Source organism: Cryptomeria japonica, chromosome 5 (assembly GCF_030272615.1).
Source record: "Cryptomeria japonica chromosome 5, Sugi_1.0, whole genome shotgun sequence".
NCBI lineage: Eukaryota > Viridiplantae > Streptophyta > Pinopsida > Cupressales > Cupressaceae > Cryptomeria > Cryptomeria japonica.
In genome coordinates, this window is record NC_081409.1 from 586734173 (window position 1) to 586759258 (window position 25086).

Consider the following 25086-nt stretch of genomic DNA (forward strand, 5'->3'; position numbering starts at 1 on the left):
ATTTATATGAATAGAAGGTATTAAGGATATTCTACATTCATCTTTGCAATGTATCTATAATGTGTTTTTTTTTATGACTTTCTCTCAAGGAAAGAATTAAATACTAATTAAAACAAATCACAATAATTTTGAGTTAATATTATGGATCTAAAGAAGAATTGTGTAATTTCCATTTTTAGGATTCATTAATGTAAGCATCCGCGGATTTGAGTTAGTTTGTTACAAGGATACACTTATTTCTTACAACTTTGTAATCCTGAAATAGGCACCAATCTATTGAGTAACCCATCTCTAATTCAAAAACAATCTTCAAATATCAAATCCATTTAGTTTTAATATTGTATTTAGGAATAAGAATATGAATGCTCTCAAAGATGGTGAATATTTGATTTCCAAGAAAGAAGCCAATTTAGAAGAAATCTTACATTTCCTTAGATTTTCATTGAGAACTTGTCTACAATTTATAATATTTGATTATTGTTAGGAATATTCCATCATAGGATGCATATAATAATTATGCATAAAATAATTAGGTTTGTTATAATTTGTTTAATAGGTTTTTGATAAAGATAAATGGGTTTTACATGGACCCGAAACCAAAAGTTTTACAACAACCATCCATTAGCCAAACGGACATGAACCAACGTCAAAACAGGGGAGCACCCTCGAGCAGTCACGAAAACAAAAGAGACATAGACAAACAAGACAAAACAAAAGAAAGACTCTCAATTAAGAGAGAGCACTAGATCCTTGTTCTTTTGGATGGAAATCTTGTTGATTTCCTTCAGTTCCTCTATAATGAATCTGGAGGTACCCTTGTTGTTGCTCTTGCTTCTGGTTCTGGAACTAAGACTAGTGGTTTTGTTGTCTCCAGCAACCATATCTTCCCCTCCAAGATCTTTCACCAGTTCACTGTGGTAGGATCTGTAATCAGCAACCATGGTATTGATCTTTTCAAGCCCCTCAATATTGTTGTCCATGGCTTCTTTGCTTATGTCAACCAAATTCTTGAGATTTTTCTTAATCTCCGCCATAGACTACTCCACCTTTTCGATTCTTTGTTCATGATTTCATTTCATCACCTCGATGTCCTGGGAGAGATTTTGGGTCATAATCATGAGTTTCTTAGATTTGTTGAGCTCAGGGGAAGTAGTGAAGATATCAACAATCTCTTTAACCCCCACTTTGAGGGTATCAATTTTGTGCTCCACCCACTTCCAATAGCTCTCCTAGCTTCTGGTAGCTTCCATAACCAGATTCATTAGGTTACTAGTCCTTTGTATCCCACTGTTCTCTTCTTTGGCCATGGTCCCCTTCTTTTCTTTTAGGACGTTGATAGGGATGTCCAATTTAATTCCTTGATTCGAAATCTTCGAACCATGGTCCTTAGCCGCCAACTTCTTCTTTTTAGAGAGGGGCTCGGCCTTAGAGATCAGTTTGTTCGTGGTTTTGTATTTGCTAGCCACCCATCTAGAAGGATTCTTGATGCTAAACGTCTTAGGGGTGACCATCATCTCCCCTTCATCCGCAAGTTTATATTCAGGGTCATCTTGTTTAATAGGTTATTATATTGGTGGTGGTGATTTTTTTTATATTGAATTGTCAAAACAACTCAATATAATTAGAACAATTATTTATGATGTTTCCTATAAAATAAGATTTATAAATCCTATATATGTAATGTGTTATTGATCAAAGAAAATGAAAACTAGAATAATCATATTATTTGTCTAAAATCTTGTATCTATAGTTTTACACAAAATATTTGATATGGTATTAGAGCATGGAGGATATCGTAGGATACTTTTTTCCATTTGTATTTGAGATTTAGCCCCATGATCACATGGGATGAGTAGATGTGGGCAAGGGACGAATGCAATAAATTGATGCACAGGCCGTAAATGGGGACAATCTGGAAGATAGTCACTGACACACTACCATCACTAATGCAAGTTTGAATCAGTATATTCTCACTATCAATCTAATAAATCAATATATTTTTGATCCTATTATCACCATTTTTCCCACTACTGCAATCTAATTTAAGATCCCCATGTATTGCTTTTATTGTCATTGTCTTTGAAGAATCTTGTGGTAGTGCCAAAGATCACAAAGGACTTGAGAAATTCACTGAGATCAATATAGAAGACTATGTATATAATATAGGATCTCACTTAAGGATTGGCAGTCGATCTACTTGATCATACGTGTGGAGAGGTTGGCATCAAAAGAGGCCACCATCTTGGTGTTTTGTGAGTGTGCTAATTGGCATCTAAATACCAAGAAAATTAGACTGAAATTTATCTACATTTTTCTTTCTATAGATTCAGATGATGATCTGATTCTGAAAGTGGACTCAAGTTCTTTGAATATTATTCATAATTTTACTTCCAAATGTGGGGTTTTGTCATGTAAAAGGAGTTGTTTATGAACACATCTCATTTTGCTTTATTTTGAGACAAACATTTTTTATTGTTGTAGCTGACACTTTTCTTTATGGGGGAGAGAAATAAATTGTGGAGCTTAAAGTTCCAACGAAACCAACTCAACCTTTCTCAGAAGGTATATTCACCATTATTGGCTACACTAGTTTTTTTTCAATTAAAGTTTTTTCTTTATCAATCTCATAATGATCGATTGTCATTATTAGTTATTATCATTTTAGTGTCTCTAAGTGTGATTGAGTCAAGTTGTATTAAAAATAAAGTCTATTTATCAAATTTGTATTAGAGTTAAGGTTCATTATCAATGGAACCTGACACCTTCAATATTATTTAAGATTACTGGGGAGACAAATATTATTTTCTTTAAAGGAAAAAAATAGTACATTGATAGAAAAAATTGACTGTTAAGAATTTTTGTACATTGGAAATCAAATTATAGTTGATCCTTATTGAAAAATATTTGTGGGATGTATTAAGTGGAGCAACAACAAGGCCAAATGATGTTGATGGAAGCACAAAATGGATTGTGAAAGATCGAAGGTAAATAGCTTTGATTAGCCTTGGATTGGTAGATGCGTACCTCTACCATAACAACTTAACAAAGTCCTCAAAAGAAGTGTGGGTTGTAGTTGCACTTGGAATAGTCAATATGGTTAATTGTGATTGTTGGTATTATGGATGTGTTACATTAGTTTTTTCATTGCTGTCAACACTTATCCTTCTGGAGATCTTGGGTTATGTTCACCGGCAAATGCACTATCACCGACATTTGCTTCACCGACAGGTTATATTGTTCACCAGCACTGAGGATGACTTGTTATCATCTGGAGATGACTTGGTTATGTCAAAGACGTGGTTTGGATACTTGGTTTTTGTGTTTTAGTTATTGGTCTAATCGGGTTGACATATTTGTTGTTACCGGCAAATTGGTCTAGGTTATGCACCGACACACGTTATTTATTCTAGATCAGCACGACACGTTATAGAGATGATTTATTAATTGGATATTGTTGTAAATGTATTGAGCCGACATGATGCATCACATCCTGACTTGATTGTAATTGATTTTATTATAATATTCTTAGTAAGCTGACCTACACATTTGGTCTTAGGTCTTGGTATATATGTAAGATCTCATTTGTAAGATGAATGCAACATAGAATGGTATTATAACAAAGTGTGGTATTTGGTATAAGCAGAGCTATTCAAGTAGGCATCATTCGAAGGTTCAAGGAAGGTTTGAAGGTAATTATCAGAGCTTAACCGGTACTAAATCCAGCATTAGATATGCTATTTTGAGCAGTACATTATCATTGGCTTTAACCATCCAATTGTAGTTAGTGTGACTCATATTTTGTGATTAAGCAGTGAGCTCTAGGAAGTTGGCCTTTCTACATGTGCAGAACCCCATTTGTACACACATACTATCTGCAGTAGTATCATCTGATTGTGGGTAAGGTTTCCCACCATGGTTTTTCCCCTTACAAGGTTTCCAAGTACAAATCTCTGTGTTATGTGTTGTGGATGTTGTTTCTCCTTTTGTTCTAAGCATTAAGTTTTATCGCTATTAATATTAATTTTTAATTTGTCAACTAGCATTAAGTTTCGTTTACCGGTATTAAGTATCAAGTTTGATTAAGTTATATTTGAGTTGAAATTAATAGACAACTAATTCACCCCCTGGTGCAGGAGCACCTAGTTGAGTAAAACTCCCATTTTTTGAGTTTTTTGTTTGTAATGTCTTGTGATAGGTTGATTATGTTGTTTTAGGTTGTTATGAGTCATGTGTAGTAGTTTTGATCTCATTTTGGACTTAAGAGATCAAATCTTGCATTTCAGGCTTTGAGTTGACAATTTTTGGCAAAAAAGTGCAAAATTGCTAAAAAGGTCTTCTAATGCTTTCAAAAGAATTGAAACATGTTTGATAGGTGTTTCTAGGCATGTCTAAGTTGATTAGACAAGCTGACAAGGTTAGATTGTCAAAAATGCCTTTTTGAAGAAAAAAATGTGTCATTTGGCTCAAAAAGTTGTCAAAATTGTCAATTTTTGTGTTTTTCTTGAAAAACATGGTTATGAAAGCCTCCTATCCATACTAATCTTGATAACCACCTTGTTGGACTTTAAAAACACCTCTCTTTTCTTTGAAGAAGGCTGGTGATTGTTTAACAAGAGTTTTCTCAATAAAAATCATGAATTAATGGCTTTATGACTGGTTTTTGTATCTTTTAGTGCAATGATCCGTACTGTAGCTTCTTAATCCATACTATACCTTTGGGAAAGTGTGAATAGTACTTGTATAATGATTTTTAGTTGATTGTGGCATTGGTTACTTCTGAAAGTTTGATTTTACAAAATTATTTCCAAACTGTGTGCTTGTTGCCCTGTCAAGGGTTCGAAGCTCCAAATTGACTCCACTTGACTAATCCATGCTTGGGATACCACAATATGGATTCAGTAAAGTTTGCACTCATGTATATATTGTACATATTCTTTTTTTAAAGCCAAAATTGTGGTTGGAAGAAGAACTTGAGTGAATACTAGGCAAATATTGATTATTTGGCTGGTAACATGATCAAAACTCAAGATTTGCACCCAAGAGGAAGTTGGAGTGAAAAAATGCATGATACAGAGGTTGGGAAATGTGGCCAAGTGTTTTGAGCACCATCTTAGTCTATTGGAATAGCTTGTTCTTATCAAACATTCTCATTTTGTAAGCAAAACAGTGAGTTCACTGTTTTTATGAATTGTGTCACCAAAATGCTCATTGGAATGCGTCAAAGCATAATCCAAGCCTTGTAACTGAGAAGGAAATGTAATAGGAAGAATCTTTAGTGTTTTTCAAACCTCATTGAGGTGTATTTCCAATTCAAACTCTTCATTATGCAGGTCAAAAAGTGTAGTAGTAGTTGACTAGTAAAAGGGCAACAAATTGACAGTGCAAGAGGCAATTTTACTATTTTCTCACTTGTTTGCCAAGTATTTGGCATTATGTTTGTAGGAAAGAAATAGGAGAAGACTCTATTTGGTGTGGCAGAAGTTATAAGTTAGTTTGGAGACTTGATGAGAGGAGTTGGAAAGACTTCTCAATGTTCTTTGGTCTAAACCCTACCAAACCCTCCAAATGTGCCTAAAATGGTGGACAGCCCTCATATTGCCATAACAGTGGCCTAAACCATGAAAATCAGTTAGCATATACCTCTAAACCATCAACCAAGTCAGCTTTGTGGAAGTTTTTGTCCATCGTTTAGCAGAATAATCAAAAAAGTGCCAATTAGGCCTCCACGGCTAGTAGCCCTTTTTGGTTGCATAACACACAAATGATAGTTTTGGTCAAACTTCTCAAACCCAATTGTAGGGAGGAGTTGGAGGCTAGTGAAAGATTAGGAGAAAAATCCTAAATGGTGAGAGAAATGCCAAATGGAACCTTGGACAGTGTGTAGCCCCTTTTAGAGGTTTTGGATCCTTGGTTGCCTAGTTGAGTAAGCCAAGGCTATGGGCCTTAAACTAAAATTTGAGCATTGAAACTGAAGTGAAACCTTGCTTCCCTTACTTGAACATGCAAAAGACTCCTAAAGAACCTTTAAATAGAGGGTTGAATACCAAAGAACAGATATTGAGGGTGTGTAGATGGGTGGAGTGAGAAAGTTGAGTAGATTTCGAGCATGGGAGTGAGCCTTCACCAAAGGGGAGTTTGTTAGGAAAGTGATATGTGAGTTGCTTGGTACTATAACCACAAGAAGCACTTTAATAACATATACAACAAACTCAACAAGTCTTTGGGTAACAAATTGAATCTTTTGAGCAAATTAGCCTTTTGGGCACTTACCTAACAATCTCCCTATCATAGTGGTATCAGAGCCAACAAAAGATTCAGGAGGAAAGAAACATTAGGCAGACATGGTGACCAATGCAGAATTGGCCAAGAAGGTTGAAGACCAAGAAGAGGAAAATAGGGCACTCAGAGAGAGATGAGATCAACTAGCAATGAAACTAGCTGAAGTAGAAGTCAAAACTGAAGAAGTCCATGATAAGGTTGGAGATCAGGGTTAAATGATGGCTATAGAGGATGAAGTCCCCATGCCCGACCCTGTCATTGAGAAAGAACCATTCTTGAAAGCCTTGAGAGCTATGAGTGGTAAAACTTTAGAAGGAGTGGCCCTTTTCAGTGGAAAGATGGATCCAGATGCTCTAATAGAGTGGATTGAGGGTCTAGAAAACCATTTTGAATGTGATGGGATAACGGAAGCACAGAGGGTTAAGGTAGCCAAATCAAGGTTGAGAGGGGTAGCCTTAACATGGTGGAAATTCATCCAAGAGGAAAGGGTGAAAGGAGGTAAGCAACCAATAGCCACCTGGAAAGCAATGGTAGCCAAAATCAAAGAAACCTACCTTCCTGAAGACTATGAAATACAACTTCACCGGAAAAGACAAAATTTGAGACAAAAAGACCTAGATGTTAGTAGCTACACTGAAGAGTTTTGAAAACTATGCATGAGATCCAGAGTAGTGGAGAATGAGAGCATAAAAGTGGCAAGGTACTTGAATGGGTTAAGGTGGAACATCCAGGAAGAGATGAGCTTGTTATGCCCACAAAAAGTCCACAAGTGTTATCAGTTGGCACTTAAGGTGGAAGAGAAAGGTAGGAGAAATAAAGAGCAAAACAATAGAGGAAGAAGTAGGGGAAGAGATGGTAGAGGCCATAGAGGCAGTTTTGGGGGAAGGAGCATAGATCAACGATCCCAGGGAGAGTCTAAACTTCTAGGGAAAAGTGGGGATTCTCAGAGCAAACCCAATTATAGGGGTAGGGGATCAAGCAACCTGAGTAGGGGTAGATCTAATGGACCAGAGAAAGGATCCTACTTCTCAACCATGAAGTGCTATAACTGCCAAAAGTTGGGCCACCCTGCCTATAGATGCCCAGAGAAGCCTATTTCATCTTATGGAGGTGAAAAGAGGGTAAACTATGTTCAAGAAGATGGAGGTAATACAAGAACTTCAGAATTGAACAACCTAGCTTTAGAAGATGGTGAGAGTTTGATAATCAAAAGAGTGTTAATGAAGAAGCCACATAGTATAGAGGCCTCATAGAGAAGAGCATTATTCAAGATTAAGTGTAAAATCATGGGAAATGTGTGTAAGGTGATCATAGATTTAGGATCCATATATAACATCATATCGGAGGAAGCAATAAGCAAATTGAAACTACCTAGGATACAACACAAGGAGCCATACAAAGTCACATGGTTGAATAAGGGACAACATGTGTTAGTAAATGAGCAAGCCTGGGTAGATTTCCACATAGGTGGATATGTAGATAGGATCCCATGTGACATCCTTCCTATGGATGCTTGCCACCTGTTGTTGGGTAGACCATGGCAGTTTGACCGAAAAGCACAACATGATGGGGAAAGAAACTCCTACTCATTTCAGAAAAATGGAGTAACCTATCAGATTCAATCCCTCATTGAAGAAGGAGAGAGCAGCAACAAAGTACCTAACATCTTGTTAGTGAATGAGAAAGAGTTCATAAAAACACTAGAAGAGGGTGAAGGAGTGGGATTTGCACTCATAGTAAAACCCAAGGAGGAAAAGGTAGAAAAGAAAGTTGAGATACCATATGAGGTGCAAAAAATCTTTGATAACTTCAAACAAATAATCAATGATGGTACACCTGCAGCCATACCACCTTCTAGAGCCATTAGCCATCAAATTGACTTCATACCTGGAGCCTCTTTTCCCAATAAGGCAGCCTACAAGATGACCCCTGAACAAAACAAAGAGGTAGCAAGACGAATACAAGAACTCTTAGACCAAGGGTTGATTAGGAAAAGCATTAGTCCTTGTGCAATACCTATAGTGTTGGCACCTAAGAAGGGTGGAACATGGAGGCTTTGTACAGATTCCAGAGCCATAAACAAGATCACCATCAGATACAAATTTCCCATACCCAGGATAGAGGACTTGATGGATTGTTTGGGGGGTGCACAGTATTTCCACAAGATTGATTTGAAGAGTGGTTACCATCAGATAAGAATCAAAGAGGGGGATGAATGGAAGACAACTTTCAAAACAAATGAGGGTCTCTATGAGTGGCTTGTCATTCCTTTTGGACTCTCTAACACTCCCAGCACATTCATGAGACTCATGAATGAAGTTTTACATGATTTCATTGGCAAGTTTGTTGTTATGTATTTAGATGATATTCTTATTTTCAGTAAGACTAAGGAAGAGCATTTGAAGCATTTAGCTATTGTTTTGAGACAGTTAACTGATGAACAGCTAACCATTAATCTAGAAAAATGTGATTTCTTGAAGCAAGAATTGGTCTATCTTGGTTTTGTTGTATTAGGAGGAAATCTGAAAATGGATCAATCAAAAGTGGTAGCAATAACTAGTTGGCCAACTCCTAAGACAACCAGTGATGTTAGAAGCTTCCATGGTTTGGCACCATTTTACAGGAAATTCATTAGGGGATTCAATGAGATTTGTGCTCCAATGTTGGACACCATCAAAGGGGGTGTAAAGGTAAAGTTTCAATGGACAAGTGCAGCCAATAAGGGGTTTGAGTTACTAAAAACTAAAGCAGCTACTCAACCAATGCTCATTTTACCTAGTTTTGATAAGCTTTTTACTATTGAATGTGATGCTAGCAACATTGCAGTAGGAGCTGTTTTAAGTCAAGAAAATAAACCAGTTGCATTCTTTAGTGAGAAGTTGAATGATGAAAATAAAAAGTACTCTTCCTATGATTTAAAACTTTATGCATTAGTACAAGCACTTAGGAAATGGAGACATTATCTTCTTCCTAAAGAGTTTGTTGTATACACAGATAATCAGGCACTCAATTTCTTGAACTCACAGGATAAACTGAATCATAGGCATGTTAAATGGGTAGAATATTTACAAGCTTACACTTTTACTCTTAAGCATAAGAAGGGTCAGTTGAATAAAGTAGCAGATTCTTTGAGTAGGAGGCTATTAACTATTAATGAGATTCAAGCTCAGAGCATTGGTATTGATAGTTTCAAAGACTTGTATCCTATTGATGATGATTTTGCTAAAGCTTATAAGGTTTGTCAAGATTTTGAGAATAGTTTCCATGGTGCATATGTTGATTTCACTTTGCAGGATGGTTTGCTATTCAAGGGTGGACAATTGTGTGTTCCAAAAGGTTCTATGAGAGAGAAACCCATTCAAGAGAAGCACAATGGGTGCTTAAGTGGACATTTCGGTCTCAATAAGACCTTAGAGCTGGTTCAAAGGTTCTATTATTGGCCTAAGATGCAGAGAGACATCGGGAGGTATGTTGAGAAATGCTTGGTATGTCAGAAAGCCAAAGGTAATTCTTCTAATCTTGGTTTGTATCAGCCTCTTCTTATCCCATATAGACCTTGGGATTGCATTAGTATGGATTTTGTGGTAGGATTACCTAGAACTCAAGCAGGATTTGGTAGCATTTTTGTAGTGGTTGACAGATTTAGCAAAATGACTCACTTTATTCCTTGTAAGACAACACATGATGAAAGTCATATTTCTTATTTGTTTTTCAAAGAAGTTGTTAGAATTCATGGTTTGCCTACTAGCATTATTTCAGATAGGGATGTTAAGTTTCTTGGTCATTTTTGGAAGACATTGTGGAAGAGATTGGGTAGTAATCTCTCTTTTGGTTCAACTTATCATCCACAAACTGATGGCCAAACCGAAGTTGTGAACAGGTCTCTTGGAAACATGCTTAGGTGCTTGACAAAGGAATATGGGCAGAGTTGGGATCAGCTCATTTATCAAGTAGAATATGCCTACAATGACAGTGTTAATCGGTCTACAGGTAAAAGTCCATTTGAAGTTGTTTGTAGTATGCATCCAAGGGGTATAATGGAGTTGAGGGATATCACTAACTTGCAGCATAAGAGTAGAATAGAAGATGACATGGCTCAGTCCATGAAGGAGGTTCATGAGCAAGTGAGACAAGCTCTTCAAGATACCTCTCAAAAAGTCAAGGCAAGAGTGGATGCTACAAAGAGAGATGTTCAGTTTTCCATAGGTGATTATGTGATGGTTCATTTGAATAAAGCAAGGCTACAAAAGGGAGTTCCAAGAAAACTTCAGATGAGGAGGATAGGCCCTTGCAAGATCTTGGCTAAGTAAGGGTCTAATGCTTACAAAGTTGATTTGCCTACTAATGTTTATTTGTCCCCCATTTTTAATGTTGCGGATCTGATGCATTCAAAGGGCAGCCACCTAAGGAGATTCAAAGAGTTTTAGATGTTTCCAAATCCTTTTCTAATGTATCTCTCCCTTCTCTTTCTTTTCCCCAAGCAGAATAGGTTCTTGACTCCAGAATTCTCAAAAAGACAAGGAATCACACCTACATGGAGCATCTCATCAAATGGAAGGAGCACCCTATCTTAGAGGCCACATGGATACCTACAGCTAACTTTCAGAAAGTTGGCATACCTTCTTCTTTGCTACCTCAAGGAGTCACATGACTTCTTTGCTTTTGGGGGAGTATGGTGCAGGAGCACCTAGTTGAGTAAAACTCCCATTTTTTGAGTTTTTTGTTTGTAATGTCTTGTGATAGGTTGATTATATTATTTTAGGTTGTTATGAGTCATGTGTAGTATTTTTGATCTCATTTGAGCTTAAGAGATCAAATCTTGCATTTCAGGGTTTGAGTTGACAATTTTTGGCAAAAAAGTGTAAAATTCCTAAAAACCTCTTCTAATGATTTCAAAAGAATTGAAACATGTTTGATAGGTGTTTTTAGGCATGTCTAAGTTGATTACACAAGTTGACAAGATTAGATTGTCAAAAATGCCTTTTTGAGCAAAAAAATGTGTCATTTGGCTCAAAAAGTTGTCAAAATTGTCAATTTTTGTGTTTTTCTTGAAAAACATGGTTATGGAAGCCTCATGTCCATACTGATCTTGATAACCACCTTGTTGGAATATAAAAACACCTCTCTTTTCTTTGAAGAAGGTTGGTGATTTTTTAACAAGAGTTTTCTCAATAAAAATCATTAATTAATGGCTTTATGACTGGTTTTTGTATCTTTTAGTGCAATGATCCGTACTGTAGCTTCTTAATCTATACTATACCTTTGGGAAAGTGTGCATAGTACTTGTATAATTATTTTTAGTTGATTGTGGCATTGTTTTCTTCTGAAAGTTTGATTTTACAAAATTATTTCCAAACTGTGTGCTTGCTGCCCTGTCAAGGGTTTGAAGCTCCTAAATGACTCCACTTGACTAATACATGCTTGGGATCCCACAATATGGATTTAGTCAAGTTGGCACTCATGTATATATTGTACATATGCTTTGTTTTAAGCCAAAATTGTGGTTGGAAGAAGAACTTGAGTGAATACTAGGCAAATATTGATTATTTGGTTGGTAACATGATCAAAACTCAAGATTTGCACCCAAGAGGAAGTTGGAGTGAACAAATGCATGATATAGAGGTTTGGAAATGTGGCCAAGTGTGTTGAGCACCATCTTAGTCAATTGGAATATCTTGTTCTTATCAAACATTCTCATTTTGTAAGCAAAACAGTGAGTTCACTGTTTTTATGAATTGTGTCACCAAAATGCTCATTGGAATGCGTCAAAGCATAATCCAAGCCTTGTAACTGAGAAGGCAATGTAATAGGAATAATATTTAGTGTTTTGCAGACCTCATGGAGGTGTATTTCCAATTCAAACTCTTCATTATGCAGGTCAAAAAGTGTAGTAGTAGTTGACTGGTAAAAGGGTAGCAAATTGACAGTGCAAGAGGCAATTTTACTATTTTCTCACTTGTTTGCCAAGTGTTTGGCATTATGTTCCTAGGGCAGAAATAGGGAAAGACTCTATTTGGTGTGGAAGAAGTTGTAAGTCAGTTTGGAGACTTGATGAGAGGAGTTGGAAAGACTTCTCAATGTTCTTTGGTCTAAACCCTACCAAACCCTCCAAATGTGCCTAAAATGGTGGACAACCCTCATATTGCCATAACAGTAGCCTAAACCATGAAAATCAGTTAGCATATACCTCTAAACCATCAACCAAGTCATCTTTGTGGAATTTTTTGTCCATCGTTTAGCAGAATAAGCAAAAAAGTGCCAATTAGGCCTCCACGGCTAGTAGCCCTTTTTGGTTGCATAACACACAAATGATAGTTTTGGTCAAAATGCTCAAACCCGATTATAGGGAGGAGGTGGGGGCTTGTGAAACCTTAGGAGAACAATCCTAAATAGTGAGACAAATTCCAAATGGAACCTTGGATAGTGTGTATCCCCTTTTAGAGGTTTTGGATCCTTGGTTGCCTAGTTGAGTAAGCCAAGGCTATGGGCCTTAAACTAAACTTTGAGCATCAAAACTGGAGTAAAACCTTGCTGACCTTACTTGAACATGCAAAAGACTCCTAAAGCACCCTGAAACAGAGGGTTGAATACCAAAGAAGAGAGATTGAGGGTGTGTAGATGGGTGGAGTGAGAAAGTTGAGTAGATTTTGAGCATGGGAGTGAGCCTTCACCAAAGGGGAGTTTGTTAGGAAAGTGATATGTGAGTTGTTTGGTACTATAACCACAAGAAGGACTTTATAAATATATACACTAGATTCAACAAGTCTTTGGGTAACAAATTGAACCTTTTGAGCAAATTATCCTTTTGGGCACTTACCTAACAATATCCCTATCACCCCCTCTCATTTGCCTCTAGGTCCTAACAATTGGTATTAGAGCCTAGTCCTCTTTTGCAGAAGTTTAACAACTTGAGGACATTCTATGGCAACTAAATTTTTCAAGAAGGACAGTCTGAAACTTGATGGAACTAACTATAGAATATCGAAGATCAAAATGGAGACACATCTGAATTGCATTGGAAGAGATATATGGGATGTTATAAAGAATGGCTATGTTGCTCCTACACCGAATCAACCTAATCCACCAAACTTGGGTAAGGATCAAAGGAATGATTGCAAAGATAGAGAAGCACTTTTGAGCACCTTGTCAGACCAGCAAATCATGGTATTATCAGACCAATCTACTGCTAAAGCTATTTGAGATAAATTGGAGACATTGAATGAAGGAGATACCACTGTCAAAATTCCAAAACTGGAATGCTTCCGGGTCAGGTATGGAAATCTGAAAATGGAAGAAGATCAAAGAATTTCTTCTTTTATGGAAAGGGTTAATGAAATTGTTTTGGGAATATAATATTGTGGAGGTTCCTTAAGTGAAGATGAGATTGTTTCTAAAGTCTTAAGAGCTTTGCCATCAACATATAAAATGAAAGTAACTGCTATTAATGAGTTGAGAACAATGCCTAATACATCAGTATGTAGAGATACCTTGGTTGGAAAACTTTCAGCATTTGAGCTTGAGGAATTTGGTCTTGTTGCTACAATTAAGACAGATTTGGCCTTCAAAGAATCATCATCTGCAACATCTTCATCATCATTTGACAAATCTGATTGGAAAGCACTTTATGCAAGAGAACTTGAAGTTATGAGAAAGGAAAATGAAGAAATGGAAGAACTTGAAGCACTATTTGCAAGGAAAATGCCTAAAGGTCCTATTGGAAGTAAGTATGAAGGTAAAGCACCATTTAAATGTTTTAATTGTAATAAAGTTGGTCATATGACATCTAGATGTCCTAATAGACATGCAAGATTGAGAGAAGAAGCTAAAAGAACATATAAGCCTAACCCTGAATATCAGAGATACAGATTTAAGAAGAATAGAGACAAATCATGTTACTATGTTGATGAAGGAGTTATTGATGATTCTGATGAAGAACCGACAGACAATGGATGGGATTTTGTTGCAATAAAAGAAGATCAACCAGCACCTACTATTCCACCGGTAGAGCAAGCCCTGACAGCTAAAATTGAAGAAAAGGATAAATAGATTATAGATTCCAGATGTTCACATCATATGACTGGTGATATAAGCAAATTCTTATCTTTTTTAGGAATACAATAGAGGTCTAGTGAGATTTGCAGATGATAAAGCTTGTTTGATAAAAGGAAAAGGCACTATATCTTTTGATGGTAAGCACAATACTAACAATGTTTATTATGTTGAAGGTTTGGAGCATAATCTTTTGAGTGTTGGACATTTAGTTGAAAAAGGATTTCAGTTATAGTTCAAGAATGGTAAATGCAAAATCTTGAATAGAACTGGTTTGGAGATTGAAACCGGCAATTAGACAAAAGGTAATATCTTTCATTTGAATAACTATGAAAAGACATGCTTAATTGCACACATTGATGAAAGTTGGTTATGGCATAAGAGACTTTGTCATGTGAATTTTGATTGCATTGTAAAGATTAGCTCAACTAAGGCAGTAAGTGATTTACCTAAGATTATAAAACCCCATAATCCGATATGTAAGGAATGTCAAATGGGAAAGAAAGTTAGAACAACTTTTAAGAGTATTTCTGAGAAATCCAATAATGTTCTTGATTTAACCCATACTGACTTATGTATTCCAGCAAGAACTAGAAGTCTACAGGGAGATAGACACTTTATGCTAATCATTGATGATTATTCTAGAATGTGTTGGGTTACCTTTCTCAGGGAGAAATCAGAAGCGTTTAAAAAATTCAAATTATTCAAGGCAATGGTAGAGAATGAAACCGGTAAGAAAATTAAATGTTTAAGATCAGATCAAGGAGGTGAATTTACATCTAGGGAATTTAATACATTCTGTGGGAATGGAATCAAAAGATAACTATCAGCACCTCAGACACCTCAACAGAATGGAGTTGTGGAAAGGAAGAACAAAACTATTCTGGATGCAGCCAGAAGCATGATATTGGAAGAAAATATACCTCATGTGTATTGGAGAGAAGTAGTGAATACAATTGTTTACACTTTTAATAGAGTTCACATCAAAGGTGAAACCGACAAGACTCCTTATGAACTTTGGTTTGGTAATACTCCTACTCTTAAATACTTTAGAATATTTGGAAGCAAATGTTATATTAGGAGAGATGAGTATATTGGTAAATTTGATCCTAGAAGTGATGAAGGAATATTTCTTGGTTATTCATCTAAGAGAAAAGCATATAGATGTTTTAATAACTGATTGCAGAAAATCATTGAGAGTGCAAATGTGAAGATAAATGAACACTTTAGAGAAAATTCAAGGTCTATGGATTCTGAACCGGCAATTGAGATGATCATAAATGAACCTATATAGAATGTACCGGTACAGAATGTTGATCTAGTCACACAGACATCATCAGAAAATTCCACAGTGACTGAAGAACAACAACAAGTAAACAAACCCATGTATGTAAAACTGAATCACCCTGAAAGTCAGATATTTGGGAATAAGTATCAAGGTGTTATGACAAGAGGGAGACTAGAAAATGAAGAGGTATGTTTAATTTATCAAATTGAACCAGCATTTGTTATTGAGGCATGTGAAGATAAACATTGGATTAAAGCTATGGAAGATGAATTAGAATAAATTGAAAATAATAACATATGGACACTGGTTCCCCTACCTAAAGACAAAAATGTAATTGGAACTAAATGGGTATTCAGAAATAAACTTAATGAATATGGTAAAGTAATCAGAAAGAAAGAAATATTAGTGTGTAAAGGATATTCACAGAGAGAAAGAATTGATTACAATTAAACCTTTGCACCGATAGCTAGAATTGAGGCAGTCAGATTACTTCTTGCATTTGCAACATACAAGAACTATAAAGTATATCGGATGGATGTAAAATGTGCATTTCTGAGTGGTGATCTTGAAGAAGAAGTTTACATTGAACAACTTGATGGATTTCATTGACAAATGAAAAAGATATGGTTTGCAGATTAAGGAAAGCTTTGTATGGATTGAAGCAAGCTCCTAGAGCTTGGTATGCAAGATTGGACAAATATCTATTGAAACTTGGTTACACTAGAGGTAATGTTGATGACAACTTATATTTCAAAGTGACTAATGATACATCTTGGTTATTTAAGTTTTTGTTGATGATATCATTTTTGGAGGAGAAGATGGATTGTGTAAAGACTTTGCTAATAAGATGCAGGAAGAATTTGAAATGTCTATGATTAGGGAGATAAAATTCTTTTTAGTATTGCAGATTTCACAAACTGATAAAGGTATATTCATATGTAAAACAAAGTACTTGAAGGAACTATTAGGCCCAATATGGAAAGCTAATGTACTAAGATGGGAGGGGTGAATTAGTACTCCAAAACTTTTCTTTAATAATAACCTTACTGTTATGCATAAATAGAATAGTGCAGTAACATAAAATAAAGTTAAAACAAACAAATAACAATCATACATGATTCACTCCATAACACATATATTTTGGTTACACAGAAACTCTTGGTTAGAGAGAAAAACTGGGGTGGGGATGGCACCCACAACTTCACTACTGCAATAATAAAGAGTGCTCGGTTAGAGCTACATTTAGCTATTTCTGATAGCTTACCCTGTTAGGAGTAACAAGATCTGTTAGATCTACCTTGCTAAAGGATTTTACAATATTAATTTGAATGTTGCACCTGGTTAGAGGCTTTGCAATTTATAGACCTGGTTAGAGTCTTTTACCCTATTAAAGGTTTCTCTTTCAACTTCACAATATTACAATAAAATCATTACAAATATCTACAACTTTACATCTGAAATGTTATAACAGATTCTATGTGCTCAGAATAAGATTACCTTGCTTATAGCATACCTTGGTAACCCATATTGTAACTCGGTAAACCCTTCTATTTACTCTGTTCTTTAACTGTTCTCTAATAACCTTCTCGGTGACCTCTCTATGTCTCTGTAATAGTCTTCCTTCATACATACACTCTCACAGAACTTTTTTTATACTCTCTTCCCATGCTATATATATAGATCTCTTAAAGCAATGATCTAATTCATTGCTTTGATCTTACAAACAAGATTCCTCGAATGAATAACTAAACAAAATATTTGATTGGTTAGATTGACCTTGCAATCATACACAATCTTCTAGTGTAATTTCCAATGTAATAACGGTTAGATGTGCCTCGATCTTGTAACACGTTTTCATGTGCATGTCTAGGTTCAATGTATCTGGTAATACGTTTCACTCGATGAATATCAACTTGGTGTGTTAACTTTACTGCTCGGTAGCCATAAAAAGATACTCGGTAAACAGCTTGGTGAATACTGCATTATGTGACTGTTTTCTTCTGTAACCGACTAAACTGTTCATACCGACTTCTCTATGTGTACCGACTACATGATTCGGTAATGTTAACCAACTAGAATCTATAATATGACTTTGAATATAAAAAATAATGACAATTTGATAAGTAGTAACAATCTCCCATTTTGACATTAGTTGAGATGTTTGACAAAAACTACTTTCAGAGTCATAACTCAAAAATCTATACTTTCCAAAATGACTACACTTAACAATATATACTATAGTCAATGAAATAGTATATGCAGATATACTCCCCTTATCATTATTCTATACATAACTCTGAATTTTGCATGCTCGATTCTGTTCTATTCTTGTGTGCTCTAATTGCTCTGTATATTCTGCTCGGTATACTCCCCTTGTATACAATACTCAAAATTGTGTTACCAAACCAAAACTGTATCACTTTCCAAATATAGTATTACTCCCCCTTTGGTATTATTCCCTCTATGTAGTATTATAATATTAATCCCCCTTTTTGACAAACATCAAAAACTTAATTTCCATCAGTAGGTGGTAACTAATCAAAAATAGCTTTATACTTGTTCCGGGCGTCGGCGAGGGCGATTGAGAGTGAATCCTTTACACTTTCCATTAATGAATTTTGTGCTTGAATATCAGCTAATAGTGATATTAAGCCATCAAGAGTGCTTCCCTCTTGTGTAGTTGATAGGCATGTAGCTCTGTTGATCTGTTCCTATACTAATGAGAGATGAGGAAGGAATACTATCTGAAGGGTCATTATATCCATCCTGATTGTATGCTCTTCATTCTTGAGTTCTAACTGTTGAGCCATGAGCTGTTGAAGCTTGGTATAAAAATACTGAACTGAATTAGGCTCAGTGGTCAACTTAGTTGAGAGATCGGTGATCTCTTTCTCAATTGCATCAATTTTATTCTTGATATCTTTAATGAATAAGGAAAATGTACAAAGTTTCTGAAATAAATAAAGAATATACTTGAGTTGAGGGGACAACTCAGCAATGAATTTGACAAGCTTTACTTTTCCTATAGCTAGAGCTTTTTGTACCTCTTCAATCATTTTTGCTGTAAGCTCTTTATCTTTTATCTTGCTTAAGTACTCAGATGCATCAACTCCAGATGTTTCTATTTGAGTAAGGAGTTCATCCAGTTGAATGTGGATGGCTGCATCGGTTGACACTGTTGCTGAAGGTAGCATTTCTGTTAGTAGTGTCTTGACCTTTTGAAGTACTTTATTCTTGTTTTGAATAGCCAATTGTTTTTCCTGTTCGGCCTTTTCTTTGCATAGTTCATCAAAATCGGTAAGTGCTTGCCCTTTTAATTTTGAGATATCGACATTTGGCAACACTATCGGTTTAGTTAAATCAATTTTGAAACTATGCTTTCTCACCTTCTTCTCTTTTCCTTTGGTTGGTTGCACTAAGACAAGTGCTTGTGAGGCTTGCTGACCCTCGGTAGGTTGCTCAGTAGATGCAACACTTTGGTCAGTTCCTATAGTCGTTGTAGTGTCCTTGGGTGTCTCAATGCTAGGGTTCTTAGCTGTAACATTTTTAGTGCTTGACAGTGCTTGAGACGTCTGACCTTTGGTTGTATCTTCTGCTGCTTTAGATTTGTGACCTTCAGTGCCTTGATCTATGTCCGTAGGAGCTTCGGTTGAGATAGGTGGCTTCACTGGTAGATAAGGATGAACTTATTCTAAAATAGATTCACTAGATACAAGTTTTGCATAGGTAGTGCCTTCAATCATTTCCTGCTCCGGTGCTTCTTCATCCATAATATCTTCATCAATTTGAATAGTGTCAGCTGGGTCTGGACCTTGCTTGGTGACATTAGGATCTTGCTCGATGACATCAACAATTTTAACTTGAGATTGTTCACCGACATCCTTTAGTTTGAAGATTTCCTGCCACTTGGCTTTTGTCTCATTTTCCACATCAATATATAGCCCATTCATCAATTTTAAGGCTCTTTGTTTGACAAGAAATTTAGAATTGTATGTGGTCAAATGCTCCTTGATTTCAGCTACAGACATATCAGGGAATAGATGGACTAGACTTCTTTCTCTTATTTGTTTCTTTGAGTCCATTGCATATTTCCATTTGTTATCAATATGTAAGTATAATTCACTCGGAAGTGACTTTACTAGTTCTAATGGAGCTAGCCGAAACTTTAGAAGTGTGTAGATGATAGCTTCTTCAATTTGTCGCTTCTCATCATTATTCCTAGTCTCATACTTAACATATCTAAATCCTGCAAATCCACCGTATTCTTTAAGATTGGCACAAAAAATTTCAACACTATGAATATTTACCTTTTTGCTTTTTACAATCTGAAATTTGTTCGCATCATCAGATTCTGTATCACTAGACTCTTTTGCCAAAATGAGTCTCCGAGTAAATTTCTTATAGGTCTTGGTTACCTTAGGCATAGTAACACTCTTTTGTTTCTTACTCGATGATGTAGCTGATGCTCTAGTGTTGGGTCTCTTTGTTGGTGGTGTCGGTAGGGCCTTTGAAATGTCCTGTTTCTTTCTTTTCAAAACTTTACCCTTAGGTAACTCGGTACTTAATGTTATTGCTGCCTCTTGAGCTTCGGATTCCTCTTTGGTAATGGCAAGAGTGCCTTTGACAGGTGTAGAGGAGGATTCTTCTCCAAATTTCTCAGATAACACCTTTATCATTTTTGTAGCTTTTCTTGTAGCCTTAGGTACTACAATACTCATTTTTACTTTTTCCTTCACCTCTTCATATGTTCCATATCTTAGTTCGGTAGCATGCCTTGGCAACGATAGATAGGCATCAATTTGTTGTTGTGTTATATCGTAGTCAATCTCATAACCCATTGGTGGCAAAGATTGAGTCCTCGGTTCAACAACATTCATATAACAATAATCAATGTCTACCTAAAAACATATATTATCCTTATATTTTCTACTAGCTGTGGTGGAATCCTGTACTTGTTGTGCATCTTCTCTTGAAATTTGCTAAAATAGTCATCCATGATATCATTAAAGTTATCTTGCAGTTTCTTTATAAAATCATTGATTTGATGGGTGATAGGTCGGTGTAGCTCCCAAACTACTTTACCGACTGAGGGAAATAACTTCTCAAAGTAGAAAAACATGCATACAAGAAGTGAACCAAACTTCAGTGTATTTGCCAAGTTGTTCTTCTTCAGCTTCCTTATTGTGTTCAGGTTCTCAAACAAGTTCTTCAGTAGCACTTCACATAAATCTACTTTCATTCCCTTCTTCACTATTTTGTAGGCCAAGTCAACTGCAACACATGGTATACTATTTTCCCTTGCAGATTGGAAGAAATAGTAACCAATTACTCTAATTGCAAACTTGAGTTCTGCATCAGTGACATTGTTCAATTTCAGTCCTTAGTAATCAGATTCTACTCCAGTTAGACTGATTAGCTCCTTCTGTGATATCATTTTCTGTGCTTGTGCATGATCATAGATAGGATACTCGGTGATCACATGAATGATTTCCTTAGTGATTTTGAATGGTTGCTCCTTTAGCCACATAAAATCATCATGTACTCTGCTCAAGACAAACTTAACCCACTGGGGTTTGAACACACGGGGATAGGCTAGGGCTTCAGTTAATCCCTTGATTTTGATATGCTCAAATTTGCTATCCATTTTGCCATCAATGCAAAGTTCGTCATATGTGTCACTAATCTCAACATGACCGAGTTCCTCAACATGGCATTTGGTGAAGAATCTAACATCTTCAACTAACAAGACTTGATCCGGGATGAGTGAAAATATAGTTTTGTCATCCAGTTCAGAGGCGACTTTGGGAGTCAAAGAATATTTCAGCGAGGGCTTCTCCACATTTTTGACAACTACGGGATCTTAGATCTTGGGTGCCATTGTAGGTTTCAGGTAAAATTTAGCAAACTGACCTTAGGGTTTACAAATGATTGACGCTTCACACTCGGTAGATAATAGCAATTTGACAAGATCGGAAACCAACTTAACAGTGTGAATAGATTTGATGTAAATACCTTGAAATTCACTTTGAATGAAGTTTGATTGCCTTGATTCGCTCTGCTCTGCTCTCTTGAAAACTTGGTGAATGAAAATGACCACGAAAATACCTTTAAGTACTCAAAAATACCTTATCGGGCTCCATGCAAGTTAGGTCAAAACATTAAATGCACTCAGTTCTCCTTTTACCGATTTACTCCTTTTTTTATTTTAACCAAGTAACCAACTTTCCTTCATTAACCGACTTGACAGGCTTCCTGTATACACCAACTTGATAGGTTTCCTGTAAAGTACTTTGATAGAATTTCAAGCTGACTAATTGCATCTTAACTATGCATATTTTGAATTTTGTACTTAATAGAATAGGAACTATTATGATTTAACCTTTAGAGAATGCAGTCCCTTCATACCTTTTCTGATTAATTTGGAATAGGTGCACCTAAATTGGTAGGTAAGGTGCTTTCTTCATCTAACATGATTTCCTTCTTTTTCCAAATCATCTTGAATTTTTCTTTTATCTCTTCAGTATCTCTTCTAGGTTGATCTCTGCAATCTCCAGCTAAATGTCCAACTTTGTGACAATGAAAACATGCCATACCAAGATTTCTCCATGATCTTCGGTTGTTCATTCCAAACCTTATAAAATAGTTGGCACTAATATGTCCATATCTTCCACAACATTCACACCATATCCTTGTATTGTAATCCCATGGTACTGTTGCATATTGTCGGTAAGGATTTGTGTGAGTTCGGTAACCTCTAGTGTTTTCTCAGTGTGGATACCGCATGTAGTTCTTTTGCTTAGACCAGCACTTCTCAGTATTATTTCCATATCTATTGTAGTTTCTACAAAACCCTTTGAATTTTGCCTTCTAATAGTTGTTAACAGACTTTGTCCTGCATTGATTAGATGTGTGACCATATTTATTGCAATTGTAACAATATCCATTGGACTTAGTGATATTCGGTTGCTTACCTTTTCTAATCTGGCATATGTTGGCAGTATGACCTTAATTTCCACAATAGTAGCAAATAGGCTTCTTCCTTTTGATGTTATTCCTATTTCCAGCTTGCTTTGATGATTCTCCTCTCTCGGTGGTATGAATTCCTTTCTCGGTTGATTCTTTTCCTTTGTAACCAAGTCCTACATCTTTGTTGGGTCTTCTTGTATTCAGTTGCTCATCCAACATCTTTGATGCTTCATAACTCTTCTTCAATGTTTCTTTGGATTTCTTCTCTGTTTCAAGTTCATCAATCAACCTTGATACTTCAAGTTTCAATGCTTGATTCTCATCATTCTTTAGAATTTCTTCATGATGTGCATAACCTAGTTGATCTGTCATATTTTGTTGAATACCAGTTAGCCTTATGATTTCATCATTCTTATCAGATACTAAGACTTCAAGTTGTTGTTTTTCTCTTCGTAGATCTCTTTCTTTACCCTCAGCTATCCTTAATGCATCTAGATTTTCAGTCATCTGTGTACTGAAATGTTCATGTTCTCTTTTCATTGCTTTTAGTTGATCAGCCAATGCTTTGTTCTTTTCTTTCAACATTCCAATCATTTCTTCAGTCTCTTCAGATATACTGTTCTCAGATGATGTCTCGATTTGTTCCACTAAGTCTTGAGAATCCTGCAAGTCATCAGATAATCTTCTTCTTACTTTCAGAGATTTTTGCATTTGCCTTTGCATGTCTGCAATCACTTGATTTGCATGATCCAGCTCTTATTGTAGATATACAATCCTCCAAGATTGTTTATAGCCTTCCATTGATAAGATCTTTCTCTTTAGGTAGTTAAACCCTTTTTCAAGATTCAAGCTCTGATACCAATTGTTAGGCCCAATATGGAAAGCTAATGTACTGAGAGGGGAGGGGTGAATCAGTACTCCAAAACTTTTCTTTAATAATAACCTTACTGTTATGCATAAACAAAATAGTGCAGTAACATAAAATAAAGTTAAAACAAACAGATAACAATCATACACGATTCACTCCATAACACATATATTTTGGTTACGCAGAAACTCTTGGTTAGAGAGAAAAACTACAGTGGGGATGGCACCCACAACTTCACTACTGCAATAATAAAGAGTGCTCGGTTAGAGCTACATCTAGCTATTTCTGATAGCTTACCCAGTTAGGAGTAACAAGATCTGTTAGATCTACCTTGCTAAAGGATTTTACAACATTAATCTGAATGTTGTACCTGGTTAGAGGCTTTACAATTTATAGACTTGGTTAGAGTCTTTTACCCTGTTAAAGGTTTCTCTTTCAACTTCACAATATTACAATAAAATCATTACAAATATCTGCAACTTTACATCTGAAATGTTATAGCAGATTCTATGTGCTCAAAATAAGATTACCTTGCTTATAGCATACCTCGGTAACCCATATTGTAACTCGGTAAACCCTTATGTTTACTCTGTTCTTCAACTATTCTTTGATAACCTTCTCAATGACCTCTCTGTGTCTCTGTAACAGTCTTCCTTCATACATACACTCTCACACACCTTTTTTTTTAATTCTCTTCCCATGTTGTATATATAGATCTCTTAAAGCGGTGATCTAATTCATTGCTTTGATCTTACAAACAAGATTCCTCGAATGAATAACTAAACAAAATATTTCATTGGTTAGATTGACCTTGCAATCATACATAATTTTCTAGTGCAATTTCCAATGTAATAACGGTTAGATGTGCCTCGATCTTGTAACACATTTTCATGTGCATGTCTAGGTTCAATGTATCTGGTAATACATTTCACTCGATGAATATCAACTTGGTGTGTTAACTTTACTGCTCGGTAGCCATTAAAAGATACTCGATAAACAGCTCGGTGAATACTGTGTTATGTGACTATTTTCTTCTATAACCGACTAAACTGTTCATACCGAGTGCATGATTCGATAATGTTAACCGACTAGAATCTACAGTATGACTTTGAATATGAAAACTAGTGGCAATTTGATAAGTAGTAACAGGAACTACTGAAAAAATTCAGTATGGAAAACTCTAAACTGGGTAGTACTCCTATGACTACGACTGATAAATTGTCATTGAAAGATGTTTCAGCTCCTGTTAATCCAACAAGATATAAATCTATGATTGGAGATTTACTGTATTTGACACAAAAAAGGCCTGATATAATGAATGCAATATGTATTGTTTCAAGATTTTAGAGTAATCCTAAAGAAAATCATGAATCAGTAGTGAAAAGGATTTTCCGATATCTATAGGGCACAACAAATCTTGGTTTATGGTATCCTAAAGATGAAAATTTTGATTTATGTGCATAAACCAATGCTAACTAGGTAGGAGATGTAGATGACATAAAGAGAACCACCGGCGGGGCATTCTTTCTTGGTAGCAGATTGATTTCATGGTTGAGCAAGAAGAAGAGTTGTACATCATTATCAATAGCAGAATCAGAATATGTTGGAGCAGAAACTAATTGTACTCAAGTATTAT